General features: G+C 44.2%; 1 long non-coding RNA gene across 1 annotated transcript; it reads left to right on the forward strand.

Moving 5' to 3' along the window:
* The first annotated feature begins 11,445 nt into the window (after positions 1–11,445).
* LOC146756146 (uncharacterized) lies at positions 11,446–14,649 on the forward strand. The gene is made up of 3 exons (XR_014937609.1): positions 11,446–11,744; positions 13,875–13,956; positions 14,553–14,649. It is a non-coding gene; the product is annotated as an uncharacterized LOC146756146 (long non-coding RNA).
* The last annotated feature ends 425 nt before the right edge of the window (positions 14,650–15,074 follow it).

A 15,074-nucleotide genomic window follows, 5' to 3' on the forward strand; every position in this document is an offset into this window, starting at 1 on the left:
GACAGCATTTGGTCACAATGCTAGACGGCAGCATTGGTGGTTTCTATTAAATTAAAGAAACCTGCAACTAAAAAGGTTTTCCCGTATTTTCTTTTGTTTTCTTCTCTATAGCAGGTACAAAAGAAATGCTTAAAAATAGAAAGGCTTCAAGCTGGTGCTTTTCTTTCCCGAAATGGAGGAAGACAGGCGTTCATTTATTAGGAGAGTCTGATAAGAAAGTGGAAAAAGGCTTTTTACCAGGGTCTATAGCAACATAACAAAGGGCAATGGTTTCAAAAGTGAAGAGGGTAGACTCAGTTTGGACATGAGAAAAGTTCTTTATGATGAGGGTGGTGATACACTGGAACAGATTGTCCAGTGCAGGTTGTGGGTGACTCATCATTGTAGTGTCCAAGGGCAGGCTGGATGGGGACCCTGGGCAGCCTCATTTAGTGAATGATGTCCCTGACCATGGCAAGAGGTTGGACTGGATGATGTTTAAAGCTTCCTTCTATACCCAAACCATTCTATGATTCCATAGGGGAAACCATTTTATTACTGCCTCTGAAAACTCAGGAGATATTAGAATTGTTTTCAGAAATAAGTAGGTGAGAAAAATACATTTCCTCACTATGACTTAATCACAAACAGAATTTAATCTTGACCCTCACCTGGCTTTTGCTGGCAAAGCAACTTACAGCTGTCAGCTTGTTTGGACAATTTAATGCCTGTCCCCTTGTATGAAACAGACTTTTCAATGACTGCGTATGCTGGTGTGCTGCTGGACAGTGGGGAAAGGGGTGTTTTTTAATTTTTGAAGATTTTGGAACATGATACTGGTGGAAATGAAAACAAGTTTAGGGCTATCTAAACTGTTTTGGTCTGGCAGGGAGGAAGTTCTTCACTGGCAATTGATATAGTTCAGATGTTGGCATTCAGTTCTGTATGGGAGATCACAATGTGAACCACTGATTGATCAGCTGAGGCAAGTGTGGGGTCAGCTGTGGGAGCACAGGTGAAAGTTATGTAGCTGTGCTCCCTGGAGGGGTGGAGTTCAACTCCACCTCCTCTGAGACCTCATTTAAGGGCTGACCCTCACTGAGGCAGCATCTTGTGGAGATCGCTTGCCAGGGAGGATTGTCTCAGCTCTGGTGAGTTTGCTTTTCCTTATATCTTCTGTATTTCTACCATTTTGCTTGTAATTGCTATCCTTGTTAGTACCAGCATAGTTACTGCCAATACAAGTTCATAGCACTGTCAGGAAATGTGAGTGGGAAAGCTGTCCTCAACGGTACAGTCCAAAGACTAATTTGGGCATTTGGGGAAGGCTGTGTAGAAAAGATTCATGTCTTAAATGTGCCCATTTGCCTTCAATTCCAGAAGCAGAAGATGCTTTTATCAACAAGGAGAAGGTGCAGAAGGAGGTGAAGGCTGCACCAACCGAAAATGCCACACTGTGCTGCGAGGTGGCCCAGGAGAAGACGGAGGTGAAGTGGTACAAGGAGGGGAAACTGATCACCTGGAGCAAGAAGTTCAGGGTGGAGTCAGAGGGCAAACAGCGTCGGCTGGTGCTGAGCCAGGTGGAGAAGAAAGATGCAGGGGAGTACAGCTGCGAGGCTGCTGGCCAGAAACTCACCTTCAAGATTCATGTCACAGGTAAGACAGGTGTTGTCTGAAATACAGCAGAGATCAGTAAAGTAAAATCTAGTTTCTATTATACAGTGATCCAGTTGCAGTAGTCTGTGCTGAGGTTTTTCCCCTATACTTGATTGCCTGGGTTTGTAGCAAGTATTTGGATTTAGTATGGCACAAAGACCTGTTTCAGTCTGTCTGTAGAATAATAATTACTGATATATGTACAGTGGAAGCAATATTCAAGATATTATTCAAATCTCTCCAGTGCCTGAGATCCCAAACTGTAATTCTTGTTCACCGAAACATTTGACTAAGCTAAGTATGTGCAGTGAGGCTGGAGTGCATGTTCTACATGCAGCCTTTCGTGGCAGGAGAAGCAGGAACTTCTCCTAGTAGTACACTGCCTTTTTACTATGCCTTTATGTTGGAGGCTGCATCTGGATAGGTGAGTCTGCTACTCACAGTAAGAGACCTGGTAGAGCTGACTATTGCCAGAGCTCAAAGTAAGATAGATATCTGCAAATCACACACAAAGAACAAAGGACTGCGTTGGTGAGCATATTTCCTTTGTGCCTTTGACAGTCACAGTTGTGGCAATGGTAGAGGCCATGAGGAGTCTGTTCAGGAAGCCAGGAGTACTGTTCTGGGTCATGAAAAGGCAGCCAGTGGTTTGACTATCACATGTTTATGTGTTTTGATGTTTCACAGTGGGTCTTAAGCAAAAGGAACTCAGGTTTTGGTTGCCTGCAGGTCAGATGTTCTTTTGGGTTCAATATGTTTGCATAGTGACTTGCAACCATGGGACTGGTGTTCAAGGACCCTCTTGGTTCCTTCAGTTCCTCGGTTCTTTCTTGCCTAGATTTGACACTTAGTTTCAACAGAAGAGCTGATATTCTCTAGTGAAGGCTATTAGTTTGGGCACAAGTGGTAACCTAAACCTGTTCCAACCTGTACATACAAACCTGCAAGATGGTCTCATTTCAGTCCTTCTGTTTTTCTTTTCTTCCCTCAGAGCCAAAATCTGTGTTTATAAACCAGGAGAAGGTGCAGAAAGAGGTGAGTGCTGCCCTGGCAGCAAGTGCTTCCCTCAGCTGTGAAGTAGCACAGAATCCAACTGGAGTAAAATGGTACAAGGATGGAAGACTGCTTGCCTCCTCCAGAAAGTTCAGAATGGAATCTGTGGGCAAAACACGGCATCTGGTTGTGGAGCAGCTGGAGGAGAAAGATGCTGGAGAATACATCTGCGAGGCTGCTGGCCAGAAGATGACCTTCGAGCTGGAAACAACTGGTGAGCATTCAGAAATTCTCAGCCAGGATTTTGTAGCCTTGTTTTGAACTGGGTTTTAGGGTGAAATCTCAGTTTTCTTTGCACCTGACAGTGTGAGAATTTGCTCTGGCCCTTTGTGTACCTCCCCGGTGCTCAGCTGTTCCTTCCCTTACTTGGGGATAACATCATTTATTCAAGGTGATGTCCAAACGGGCTTGTTAACAGTCCTCTGCAGTGCTTTAAGCTGTCATATGTCAGCCAGAATTTATGCGTGTTCTATAGCCATTCCTACATGTTGAAAACACTGCACTGTGCTTAAGCGTCAGCATATGTTCCAGTAAGTACAGTTCCATTAATTCTAGGGAATTGGGTGAATTAAGCATAGATCTGAAGGCTGCCTTTGCCCAGTGCAGAGATGGAAGGACTAATGTAGATTTGACTTGATATTTTCCCTTCTAGGATGGGAAGGAGCTCTGTCAAAGTAAAAAAAGTGGGCATTACTTCCCAGGGAAATAAGAGAAGTCTCATTATTCACAGGCGGTGAACTCTCATTTTCTCTCTCAGTCTGCAACCAGGCTGGGTTGCTGTTTCAGTACTGGCTGTTTTATGCAGGAACTCTGCTCCTGAGGTTAATCCAAGTTGTATCCAGGCCCTTCAGAAGGAAAGGGAAATAGCAGCACAGAAATATGGTCTGATTCTGACATAAATAAGTGCGGACCTAGAGAGTTAAAAGGGATTGTGTGATGTTCAAGGGACTTTGAAGCAAAGATGTCCCCTAGGTAAGATTTGTGGCTGACATTCCCCATACATTGTGGGCACACAAGCTAAGGAGAGACTAGTGATGAGCATGCAGAGAAGCCAATGGTTCAGACAGGTTTGTAGTGACACGACATTGTAGAGTTCTGTCTAGTTCTCCTTGGCATAGTTTGGAAAATAAAGATGAGGTGATGGTGGTAACCAATAGGGCTTCCTCAAGGTCAAGCCATGCCTGACAAACTTGGTGGCCTTTCATGATGGAGTAACAGCATCAGTGGATAATGGGAGAGCAACTGACATCATCTACATGGACCTGTGCAGAGCATTTGATCCTGTCCTGCATGACATCCTGGTCACCGAACTGGAGAAAAATGGTTTTGATGGATGGACCAGTTGCAGGATAGGGAACTGTCTGGATGGTCACACTCAGAGAGCAGCAGTCAATAGCTCAGTGTCCAGGTGGAGGGTGGTGTTGGGACCAGTGTTATTTAACATTTTTGTAGGCAACATGGAGAGTGGAATCAAATGAACCCTCAGCAAGTTTGCAGATGACACCAAGCTGAGCGGTGCTGTTGATGTGCTAGAGGGAAGGGATGCTACCCAGAGGGACCTGGACAGGCTGGAGAGGTGGGCCCTTGGCAGCCTCATGAACTTGAGTGTGGCCAAGTACAAGGCCCTGCACCTGGGTCAGGGCAATCCCAAGCACAGGCACAGGCTTAGAGGAGAATGATTTGAGAGAAGCCTCGACCCGGAGGAGAAGAGTTGGTGTGGAGGGAGGTGTCCCTGCCTATAGCAGGGGGACTGGAACTAAATGACCTTAAAGATTCAGTCAGTTCTATTGTTTTTCTACCCTTAATTTTGCTTGAAAGGTTTTAGAATAAATGAGATTCTGGTTTCCATGAAAACTGTTTGCAGGGAGCTCCATTGTAGCTAGTAAGTCTATCTTTAATTTCAAGGGCAATAATGCATTGACTGTGTTGAAAAGGGAAATGACTCAGGAATGGATGATGGTTTAGAATAAAACATAATCCTACTTATTTTCTATGCAAATATGTATAAGGAAAAGATGCTGCACTCAGTTCTGGAAATACCCTGACAAATATGTCTCTAGTATTTCACAGCTGGAGATATCAAGATTGTTAAACCACTGGAAGATGTGGAAGTGAATGAATATGGGAGTGCATCTTTTGTCTGTGAGATTTCACATGATGAGGTTCAGACCCAGTGGTACAAAGAGGACAACAAGCTGAAGGCTGATGACAACATTAGAATGCAGCAAGATGGTAGGGTGTAAGAGGGGGATCTTTCTCCTGAGTGGGGGGTGGGTTGGAGATCAAGCATATAAGACATCTGAAATGAAGTGAAGAGGGTTCAGAAGCGAGTTCCCCTTTTGTTTTGGGACTGAGGTTTAGGTGGAACAAGTGACAGGTGGGAAGCTTAGTGTGGGAAGTGTGATGCTATCCCACCATCCCACACTGCCAGGAGCAGGTAGGAAATGAGTGCAGTTATTTCCAACGTGGGGGTGAACAGGGCAGTCAGTTCACCTCTCCAAAGAGGTTTTGTCTGACAGTGAGTGTGATCCTTCTGTATCAGGTACTTTGAAGGTGACGACGGCCACATTCGGTCAGTCCTTGTAGAAGCCATGTTTAGATTACGCTTTGGTGGGGATGTGGACATGGGGGAATGGGTGGTTTCATTGACATGAGAGAACAGGCAGTGATGCTGTGAAACCAGTTGGATGATGCTCAGCCTGGCCATGTGCCTCAGAGCTGTTTGCTCAAGGAAGCCAAGTGTAGTTGTGGGTTTGCTCTCAAGAGCACAGTTTGGTAGGGATGAGTTGGTGGCTGGACTAGATGACCTTAGTGGTCTTTTCCAGCCTTAGTGACTCTTTGGTTCTCTGCTTCAGGAAAGAGCTACTTGCTGACTTACACACGTGTCCAAGTCAAGGATGCAGCAGAAATAAAATCTGTAGCAGAAAAGGCAGAATCTCGTGAATCTTGTGCCCATCTTACAGTTAAAGGTAATTATGCTTCTGATGACGATTTTGATTAAATTATCTTATGTTATAAACGAGCTAACATCCTTTGCTTTAATGTCAAGGAAGTTAAACACCACCAGGGCCTTTCACAGAAATAAAAACTCCTACCTACCTACCTTTCTGCCCACAAAACATCCAGCTTCTCTTTTGGAATTTACTTTTGCAAAGTAAGATGGATTATTTTCTTAGGAGGTTGATTTTCTATGTTTAGACTTCAGATTTGTGTTTGAACGTTGAGGGATAAAAAACATAGCTTGACCTTTTCTTCATTTTCTCTTGCTGTTTGAAAAGAACACAGGGTTTTGGTTTTTTTTTTTAATATATACAATGTCAGGGTATATATATGATGTTAAGTGTGATAAAGAAAAGGGAGACATTTGAGTTAGCACACTACTCAAGAGTTCAGTCCCCAGCTTTGCCACTGTTAAAATTAAAAGGGCAAGAACTTCCTGGAAAATGAATTTCTCCTAAGTAGAGTCATTACATTTGAGCTACAGAGACCTTTACTAGGTGAAAACTTGTTGTTCAGAGCTACGTTGCTGTATTTAACCAAAGTAATTATCAATGTCCGTGTTTCATTGAACCTCTTTTCCATTTCGTAATGCGAGGAGTTTGATATTGGGATGGGAAGGTCATGGTTTGATTTAGATGTTGGACTGGGAATCAGAAGATCTGGGCTCTTTTCAGGTTGTCAATCTTATTGTCTGACTTCTTAACAACATTCTTTTCTTTCTATTATTTAATAATGATGTTTCAAGGCATTTTGAGCTGGTAGGTGTAGTGTTCATGTGCAGTAATGCTGACGTGAGTAAGTGGGGTGATAATGTAAGGGTTTTTTACATTCCTTCTAAATCTCTGCTTTCTCTTGTTCCATCCTTCTTAAAGAGCAATCCATTAATCTAGTAAAGGAGCTATGTGATGAGGATGTGACTGAGCCTGAAAAAGCCAAATTTGAATGCGAGATATCCATTCCTTCTGTGAAACCTCCCAAGTGGTATCTACGTGGGGAAGTCTTACAGGCTGGCAGAAACTTGATTATGCAGCAAGAAGGCACCATCCACCAGCTTGCCATAGCGATAACCACCACTGATATGACAAGCACCATTCAGTTCTCAATTGGCAAATCCAAATCCACAGCCAATCTGCTTGTCAGAGGTAACATATCCAGGCTTTGAAAACACTGCACTGTGCAAAGATCTGTTTGAATAGCTGTGATGTGCTTACTATTCAGATCTACAGAGCTGAGGTTTTGTCCTTGGCTATACCAAAGAAGTCAAATCAGGTGAAATTAATTGTATTTCTGAACTAGACAAGGTTAAGTTTGGTAGCACCTAAATTTGATGCAGTTTGTCATTGATTTCATCTGAAAGAAACTTGCAGGCTTTTTATCTGCTGTTGTCCCCAGCATAAGAGTCTCCATTCACACCCTAAAGTACTTGTTATATTTTCAACTCACTCTTATTTGAATAAAAGCCTCAACAATTGGGAGCAATTTAATAAGCACAGAACAAGAGCTGGACCTTGCATTTGGTAGATAATATACAGTATTACTTTATAGAAATGTAGTCAATGGCATTCCCTATAGACAATCGTTTGTTTTATCTTTAGAGTCGTTCAAAGAACCATTGTGAACATGACATTAATTGGAATGGAATACACGCAAGAGACTTTCCTCTTCTTCCAATTGTCCTCATCCTTTCTTCTCTTCCACCCCTGCTTTGCAGATTACCATATAGAAATCACCAGGAAGTTGGAGGACAAGACAGCTTTGGAACATCATTCTGTCATCCTGTCCTGTGACTTCAGGCCTTCTCCAAAGGTTGTGAAATGGTTCAAAGGCCACACACTCATCAAGCCCTCTGAGAAGTACAAGATCAAGAGGGATAAGCATTCAGCAGAGCTCAAGATTCTGAAGCTGAAGCCCGATGATGCTGGTGTGTACAAGTGCAAGGAATTGCAGAGACTGAGGCCACGCTGACAGCTGAAGGTATGAGCAGGGGGGGTGGTCTCTTACATGTCCTATTTCACCTCAGATTTCTCTTCTCTTGGTTGATTTCTGCCGTTCTCTCCTGCTAACTTTATAAATGTATAATCTTCACTGAGAAGATTACACAAAGATCATCTAGTCCAACCATTCTAACGCATCCCAGTATGATTTATAGTAACAGTGGTAACAGTTCACCTTGTTTCCTCACAGCCCGCAATGTAGAACCTGCAGGATGTAGAAATTGAAGAGAGCTCTGCTGTCTTCTCCTGCAAGCTGTCCCATGATGACGAGGACGTGGAATGGTTCCTGAATGGCAGCCTCCTTTACACCAACAATTACAATGACATCAAGAACGTTGGCAGTTGCTGCACACTGACAATGAAGCAGGTTAAGCCTGAGGATGCTGGCACAGTGACAGTGAAGTCAGACAAGGTGTCAGAAAGCGCACCTGAAGGTGATAGGTGGGTCTGATCACAGCCCTCCTGGATGTAAGAGATGCTAAGGAGCTCCAGTTCATTCTATTGTGCAGCAGTCCTGCTTCTAAAGCTGACCTCTCTGGGGTGACAAGTCATCAGAGGCTTTCTTCCAGTGGAAGGTTCCATTGCAGCAGATATCAACGAAGGAGGATGGTTTTGGTGTCCTGCCAAAGCATTCCATTGCTTTTTATCATCATTTTATTTAGCATAAGGAGAGTTACAAGAGCAGTTTCTTTTACTGCTTCAGTAACATGCAGTGTCAATGCTGTTGTCTCCAAGGATTTATGACTGCAGGGAGAGATCATTCAGTGTGTGTTTTGCCTCTGGGATGACTAATGACCAGGCTGTGAGCAACCTGATCTAGCTGTGAATGTCCCTTTTTATTGCAGGGGAGCTGGGCTAGATGGCCTTTAAGGGTCTCTTCCAATTCTAAGGGTACTGTGATTCTAATCTGCTCTCCCCAGCAATTAAGTTCTTTTACTCTATGCGCTCAGAGTTTGAAGGATTTCCTCTTTCTCCTTTCTTTTGCATTTGGTGGAAGTTTTTTCCCCAGTATAAACATCTGATGTGTGAAATAGAAGATAGATAAAAGGAGTCAATAAAACAGGAAAATCAAAAGTGTTCAGCATCTTATCCTCTTAATCCTGTGGCCTGCTGTATGAGCTGTGCTCCGTGTGAGGGCAATGCCAGCTCTCCAGCTTTAGAAGAGCTGCATCCCAATTACTTCATATGATATCAGTCCCACCCACCGGCAATGCAGGCTGTCCCTCCTGTTCCCTGTATTCTCCTACTGATTAGTTCAGAATTCCATAAAGTGCATTCAGTCAACACACATGAAACCGCTTTAGGTTCTGTATTGGTGTTGTCAGTACTGGTAAAGATTTATTTATCCCTCTTTAAAAATCTGAAAGCAACTGGAAATGTCTCAACTACTGTATCACATTGTTCTGTTTTGCCCTTTTAATTGCAGAGAAGCCTGCTGTCTTCATGAAGTCCTTGGATGATGTTTTTGGTGAGGAGCGGGGTGTGATTAAATTGGAATGCGAAGTCTCTAAAGAGAAGGTCAAACCAGTGTGGAAGAAGGACGGTGTTCTGCTCACTTCTGGCAACAAGTATGAGCTGGTACAGTCTGGGAAGACCCTATATCCCCTTATCCATGACTTCGAGAAGTCAGATGCAGGTTTCTATACCTGTGATATTGTCCGTGATGTTGCCAAATCAAAGGTCGGCGTTCAGGTTAAGTACTGTGGAAAGTAAAGGAGTGCTGAAAGCACATTCAGTGTGGTCACTATGTCTTACACCTATTCCCCCACGAGCCTTAATAGTTTCTACAATAGAAGTGTATTACTGCAATTTAGCACAGTGATGTCTGGAAAATTCCCATTGCTTTTGATGTGAATGTATCTCATTTTGCCATGAAAATCACCAAACACATCAAGAATGTCCTGGAAATATTTCCTTTCTAAACATCCCTAAAATGGAGAAATGGTTTGAACACCAGTAGGGGTAGGATGGTAACAAATTAGCTAATAGAAACATTTAATTTCTTGTCGTAGGCAAAACCCTTTTTCTCACGCAGCATCTTAGAGTTGTCCTCTCTGTTAGGTTGTTCCCTCTGTAGCTCATTGAATCTTCATTCTGCTCCATGGACTGAGCTGCTCTAATTGTAGTTCTTCCAGAGCAAAGACAAGAGATTCATGTCTCTTTTTTTTTTATAGCTTTCTGGTAATTCTGAGTGGAGAATGTCTTAGAGAATACATCAGTAAGGAATGCAGCCATGTTCTGCAAATCCTAAGTTAAAACACCAGTACTGCTACTCATGTCAGTCACAAATGCCTTTTCTCCATATAAACCTCATACTAACGTATCTCTTACCTTCCAGAGCTGAATAGTGGCGTTACCAAACGGCTGAAAACCACTGAAATCCAGGAGGGAGAAGATTGTACTTTTGAATGCATTCTGTCCCATGAAAGCATTGATGAGTTCAACTGGACACTGAATGGAAGCAGAGTGAAAAATGGTGGGCGATTTAAAGCTTCTAACGTGAGTCAGAAATATACTCTCATTATCAAAAGTGTGACTCCTACTGACGCTGGGGAAGTCGTTTTTACTGCCCGTGGTCTAACCTCCAAAGCCTCTCTGTCTGTGAAAGGTAATGAGATGGGAGAGATTCTGGGGTCTGATTCCTTCAACTGTCTTCTGATAAGATTGTCGTGAGAGCTAACTCATAATATGGTTAAAGTGAATAGCAACCTTCTACTTAAACCTCGAAGCACTGAGAATTTCTCTTAAAAATAAGTAAAAGGACAAAACATTTTACACAAATGTGAGAACTACCCAAAGCACTGGGGTAGTGTTGGAAATGGGCATCTCACTCCAGCTTGTTCCATTACCAGTAAATCAGGAATGATCTGTTGAGGGAACTGTGGGAGCAAATATCCTCTAAGTATAAGCTGAAGGGATGGCCTTCACATCATCTAGCTGTACAACAAATTCCTATCTAGAGCATGTGCATCTGAGAGCATCATCCGAGGCTCCCAGTGTGATCAGTGGAGAGAAGGAAGAGGCAGTTTTCAGACATGGTTCATCATCCTCAATTGGGTAGATTTAAGAGAGAATAAATGCTGCCTGGAATTCTATTGTCTGTACTTTGCAGATTACTGCTGGCTGTAGGATGGCCTCTGTTGCAAGTGCCTCTCTAACTTATCTCCAGCATGTAGATGCATGTATTTTGAGAGAGGCATCCTACCCTAAGTGTATGTTACTCAAAAAGCAATGTTTTCTTCAAGGAAAACCTACTGAGGTTTCAAAACAGCTGGAGGATAAGACAGCAGCAGCAGGGCAGGACATCAGCCTGAGCTGTGAGCTGTCAAAGCCGGATTTGAACATCAGGTGGTACAAGGATGGCAAAGCAATCAGAAAAAGCCAGAAGTACGACTTGCAGCAGGAGGGAACTGGGGCCATTCTGATCATCCATGACTCTACCGCCAAGGACAGCGGGGAGTACACCTGTGAGACAGAGGACTCTGAAACAAAAGCCAGGGTCACTGTGCAAGGTGAGTTGAAAAGCACACTGGGGATGGCATGTAGAGAAGTCAGATTTATCAGATGAGATCCTACCAGCGCATGTATAATGGTATTGAACTTTCCAGATATCTACTGGAATTATCAAACCTATGTAAATGGGTGGACTCTGTGGACTTCTTAGATTCTTTGCATCTCTATGTGATGTTCTAGAAGTGAGGGCAAAGGAGATTCAGGACACCTCTGTATGCTTGAGACTTGTCGGGGTAACAAATCCCTTTGTCCCACACCCTCATCCCCCTCTTTTCCTTCCAGAAAAACCTAATTACTTTATCAAGGAACTTTCAGATCTGAAAACTGAAGAAAGTGGAACTACAATTTTTTCATTTCAGTGCGAGAAATGCTCATACACTGTCATATGGAGGAAAGGCATTGCTGAGCTCAGGCCTGGCAGGAAATACGAGATGGCACAGAAAGGACGAGACCTGCAGCTGAGCATAAGAAATCTGGAGAAAAGTGACAGTGACGTGTACACCTGTGACATTGGTGATGCCCAGTCCAGAGCCAAGCTGGTTGTACAAGGTATGTGTGAGAGCCATATGACTGCGCATCCTGTTTCTCCACTCCCAAGACATTATCCTGGTAGAATTTGTACATTTATGGCAGGTCTTTGGGGCTGCAGCTGTCTGGCCTGAATAGCGGTTCACAAGCCATGCACAGAGCGAGCTGCATGGAAAGGGAAAGAACTACCAACTAGAGCAGTGCCATTGAGAACTTTATGTATCATTTAAAAACCAAAAATGCTGATGTACGGTGAGGCTGGTGACCCAGAAATCAGTGTGAACTTTCTATCTCTGACCTTTCTGAGTTAAAAATAGTTCTCTAAAGTTCTAGGCAAAAATTCCCTGATGCAGCATTCTGGGTAGTTGTCACGGTTTAAACAAAAATTTACCTGTGTTCGTGACAGGGGGGCCACAGGCAAGCGAGGTGCTAGAAGGAGCTGAACCTCAGTCCCAGCTACTTCAGAAGCAGCCCGAACCCCCTCATACACGGCTAAGATCTCCTTCTCAGTTTAAGCATAGCGCTCCTCAGACCCTTTATATGCTCGACTCCAAAATCCCAGGGGTCGGCCTTGGGTCTCTCCTGAAGCTCTTTGCCACAAACTCCAAGTGGGACCTTTTTCTCCAGCAGCAGTGTAGATTATGTTTTTCACATCCTGTCCCGTCCGTACTGGCCCCAAGGCCACGGCATGGGCTATCTCTTGTTTTATCTGCTCAAAAGCCTGCTGCTGCTTAGGACCCCATGAGAAATTATTCTTCTTCCACGTTACCTGATAGAGGGGGCTCACTATGTGGCTGTAGTTTGGGACATGCATTCTCCAAAAGCCCACTACTCCCAGGAAAGATTGGGTCTCTGTCTTGTTGGTGGGCGGAGACATAGCAGTGATTTTGTCAGTCACATCTGCTGGGATGTGTCGATGCCCATCTTGCCGTTTTACACCTAAAAACTGGATTTCCTGGGCAGGCCCTTTCACCTTGCTGCGCTTAATGGGAAAACCAGCTTGCAAAAGAATTTGGATTATCTGTTTTCCTTTCTTGAAAACCTCTGCTGCTGTATGGCCCCACACGACAATATCATCAATATACTGCAAGTGTTCGGGAGCATTACCCTGTTCCAAGACAGCTTGGATCAACCAATGGAAATGGTTGGGCTGTGCTTCCACCCTTGAGGTAAACAGTTCCAGGTATACTGAACAGCTCTCCAGGTAAAAGCAAACTGTGACCTACATTTTGTAGCCAATGGGATGGAAAAGTAGGCATTAGCAATGTCAATGATGGCAAACCACCTTGCTTCTTTTGACTCCAGTTCATACTGGAGTTCTATCATGTCTGGTACAGCAGCACTCAATGGAGGTGTGAATTCATTCAGGCCACGGTAATCCAGCGTCAGCCTCCATTCTCCATTGGCTTTACGCACTGGCCATATGGGGCTGTTAAAAGGCGAGTGAGTTTTGCTAATCAATCCCTGATTCTCTAATTGGCGAATTAGCTTGTGAATGAGGAGCAATGAGTCCCTATTGGTGCGGAACTGCTGTCTTGTACCACTTTGGTGGCAATTGGTACCACTTGGTCTTTTACCTGGAGCAACCCCACAGCAGAAGGATCATCTGACAGACCAGGTAAAGCTGACAGCTGCTTAACACAGTTTGTGTTAACAGCAGCTATCCCAAAGGCCCATCGATAGCCCTTGGGATCCTTAAAATATCTCATCCTAAGGTCATCAATACCCAAAATACATGGAGCCTCTGGACCAGTCACAGTAGGGTGTTTTTGCCAGTTTTTACCATTGAGGCTTATTTCGGCCTCCAACATAGTCAATTCTTGGGAACCCCCAGTCACTCCATGGATCTATATTGGTTGTGTCCCTTGGTGACTTGAGGGCATTAGGGTGCATTGTGCGCCAGTGTCCACCAAGGCTTTATATTTCTGTGGTTGAGATGTGCCAGGCCACCTAATCCACACAGCCCAGTATACTCTATTGTCCCTTTCCCCGCCCAGGCTGTAGTCAGGGCCCCTCTATTGGTTACCTCGATGGCTTGCAGCAACTGGAACTTCCCCCCTTTTGGGGCATGTAGCCCTGTCTTTCATGTCTCATGTCCAGTTCCACATGTTGTTTGAAGCACCATCTTAGAGGCAGCCTTTATTTCTCCAGCCCACCACTCTCTTGTACCACGAGAGCTCTCCTGCTTCTCGCTGTGATGTGAGACCAAATGGAAGGCCCTGCAGAAGTCTGGGTAGGTGATGTCAGTTGCTGTTCCTTTCCCCAACTGGTGCTGGGAAAAGCAGGGAATGGGACTGGGAGACATCCCGGCGGTGGGATCCTGCCTAAGCAGAACTGAATGGCTGTTCTGATCCATGTATTTTAACCTGAGTGAATCTGAAACTAATGAGGGAGGTGAGGGACCTGTGGGAAGAAAATGTATGTGCCGCAGTTTGTGGTGCAAGGTGTTCTAGGAGCTGCTGGTAACAGTGCCCAGAAGTCTTCCTTTTTTGACGGGGAGAGGATTAACAAGGTTATTTTAATGAATCTATTTCCTTTCTGTTCATCTTTCATACTACCTCTCAAAAAACTGTCTGTGGATTCTGTCATAGTTTTGTGCTGTTGCTGTCAATATTCTACATCATAACATCATGTGCAGTATGAATCATTAATTGAGGGTATAAATAGTGGAATCATGTACAAAGGAAAAAGGGTTAAAGAGAAAGTAAATTTATGTGTGGATTCTATGCATTCTCAAGTAGTAGTTCTTGCTAAAGAGAATTCGTGTGCACTCTGTGCTTTCATCTGCACAAAGGATCTTGTAATCATCTCTGTCTGTGTTTCTTTTAGACCCAGAGATGGAGCAGAGAGGAACACAGACTTGGGTGGATCTTCATTCAGGAGCAGGGACACGTCATGCTCATCTGAGGTGTCTGGCTGACAGCAAGAGCAGAGAGGTAAGTTTCATAGGGTCGCGTGCCCATTTTATTTTATTTTTCATTCATGATGCATAGAGGCGTTCCCCAGACAAAGTGAGCATTTCTCAACTGGACTTTCTAGAAATGAGCTAGGCAGTGAAAATGGGTTTGAAGCATTCCTAAGAGCCCTGCAAGAGAATGCTGAGAGTTAATCTGGCACCCTCCTTTGGAAACGTCCGTTGTCTGTCAGCTCTTCAGCTGTGCCCTAACACCTCCCATTGTGCTGCCACACCAGGATAGAATTCCAAGCCCACACTGAGTCCTGGAATGTTGTGGTGCCGTGTTGGAATCAGATGTGACCACGTGGTCTTGGCTCCCCGCCTTGTGGGGGGTCATGGTGGACCAGGCTGTTGGCCGTTGGTGATGTCATAAGCGGCTGGAATGAGGGGAGGAG

The sequence above is a fragment of the Coturnix japonica genome, chromosome 28 (assembly GCF_054131305.1).
Source record: "Coturnix japonica strain WE chromosome 28, WE-NBRP24, whole genome shotgun sequence".
Taxonomy (NCBI): Eukaryota; Metazoa; Chordata; class Aves; order Galliformes; family Phasianidae; genus Coturnix; species Coturnix japonica.